Genomic DNA, 2,188 nt, shown 5'->3' on the forward strand with positions numbered 1-2,188 from the left:
AAAATTAAAGACCACAGTTACGCCAATGTGAGTTTTTTAAAGAAAATTTCCCAAAAAATGAGGGGTTTGCAAAATAACTTGCAGCTTCAGTGGTGTGGGAAATAAGTAAATACACGAAGATCTGATTGTATGTAATAAGTCCAAAGTATTTGAAAGGCTGCTGCAAAAGAAAATGACATCGGAGCTTACCATCCTCAACAGGGGGGGAGTTCACTCTGTCTCCAGCCCCAGAAGCTTGGAGAAATTTGTTGGCACTAAGAAAAGGATAAGTGAGAATGAACTCTCTGGTTCTGCTAAAGAAACAAGCTCAAAAATGGTTCAGGTGAAGCTTCGAGCTTCTGGTTGCATTGGCTTACAGTTCGGTGAGCCATCCACATGGAAAGAGCGGGCACCATTCACATTGATATTGCTGCTGGATGAGAGTTCTGGGGCGCTGGTCACTGGAATTGTGAAAGAATGCAAAGAGTCCAACGTACTGTAACCAGCCTGTAGAAGTAAAAAATGAATCAATGTTAGGTCCTCAACCTGTTCCAGATATACAGTAACTACCTTTCAGTAGAATGTAAATGCCTTGTCATTTGGCTCATTCAGTAAAGTTTACAAGGACCTGTCACCACTCACCTGCCACATTTGTTCTGTCTCTGCAATGTCTCCATAGTTGATGAGGATGAAAGACCGATGGACGTTGGAGACTAAAACCACTTGAACGTGACCTCCTTCAAAATACCAAGAGTAAGCATGAAAACCTTTACAGGACAACACTAATTCACTGATACACATCAATTTGATCTTACCCCTTCACCATTTTGGTATGGCACACTATCCCAGGTAGCCACAAAAGCTGATGTAGCAACAAAAGTTATGTTAGGAAGTATCGGTCAATAGCTGCAGTGACTAGTGCCAGAACAGCACTGCTTCTATCTCCTCTCTACAGGAGATAGTTCACTCCACGCCGATTGTCAAGTTGAGTCCAGAGAGGAGCAATGATGTCTCTTCCAGAATTCAGAAGGGGTATGTAGCCTGACAACGGGCTCAGTAAAAGTTAGATGGCCATTGTTGTTAACCTAAAAATTTAGGACAAAACATTTTTTGCGAGTTGTGTGGGAAATGTATGATGACGGAATTAAGAGGGGCAGATTTAGGCATTAATTCCCTACTAGCCCCAATTCTACAAATCAGCAGTCCTCTGAATTTCCACATTTACAAAAACTTGTATACTTGCCTAACATATCCAGGTTTTGACTTTGGTTTCCTGTTTTCTTACTCAAATGAAGGTGATGGCATCGTTTGACCAATAACGGCATTGTTATACGGAATCGACTGTGGCAGAACTGGTGGAGCAGGTGGGATCTACAGAGAACGGTCAACGCTGATGCAATCACGCAGTACATATTAGTGTTCGACTAGAAGCAGCACTGAGTATACTTCTCTCGGTGTTTGCGACATCAAAGTACCGTGAGAGAAATTCAAAAGCACAAGAAGCAGTCTGCTCTCTAGAGCTCTCACGGTACTTTGTCATACAACAATTGGTCTGCACAGTTTAACAAATCCAAAACTTGATATTTTTTAGGCAATATAGAAATCCTGGCCAGGACGCAGCGTCCGTAGTACGGCACGCATTACCCTATTGTACTCTTGAAGAGAATCGTCCGAAGAAGATGCCTAATTATCTAAATAAGGAAAACAACAACAAATCTCTACAGTGTCTGGTTGTGTGTGCGTCCGAAAAAACCTGAAAAGGCAGCAGCAATGTAATGGTTTGTTTCCTGTTTTCCAAACGGGGGTTACTATTTCCTCCATTTCCAAATGGCAGCCCATTAGCTGGCACTAGACAAATGCAAGTCACAAGGTAGTCCTTAGTTTATCCCAGTAACATGAGCTCACAAACAATACACTTGTTAAAAGTTGGAAAGGGGAATTCACCAAGACTGAATTGTGCGGCTTCTAATAGTTTTGTTTATTTTGTCGAGTCAGCTGGTTTTAAAACCCATTCACTGCATAAACAATGCAAAACAGGTAGGTAGTTTAGAGGTCAGGCCACAAAATTACAGAAGTTGATCGTACCTGCTCAGGACAGACACCCAGCTCGCAGGCTTCTTCTCGGCAGACCACTACAATCTGGGAGACTTTTCTGGGATTGCATAGTGTGACTTGCCCACTGCATCCAGCACCTGAATGGCTTATTAAA

The 2,188-nt window shown here is 42.4% G+C and overlaps 1 long non-coding RNA gene across 1 annotated transcript; it reads right to left on the reverse strand.

The window, feature by feature from the left end:
- Positions 1 to 237: 237 nt before the first annotated feature.
- Positions 238 to 705, reverse strand: LOC122143562. Its single transcript, XR_006159223.1, has 3 exons — positions 622 to 705; positions 357 to 486; positions 238 to 254 (listed from the first exon to the last, which is right to left on the reverse strand). It is a non-coding gene; the product is annotated as an uncharacterized LOC122143562 (long non-coding RNA).
- Positions 706 to 2,188: the final 1,483 nt, after the last annotated feature.

This window comes from Cyprinus carpio, unplaced genomic scaffold (assembly GCF_018340385.1).
Source record: "Cyprinus carpio isolate SPL01 unplaced genomic scaffold, ASM1834038v1 S000006381, whole genome shotgun sequence".
Taxonomy (NCBI): domain Eukaryota; kingdom Metazoa; phylum Chordata; class Actinopteri; order Cypriniformes; family Cyprinidae; genus Cyprinus; species Cyprinus carpio.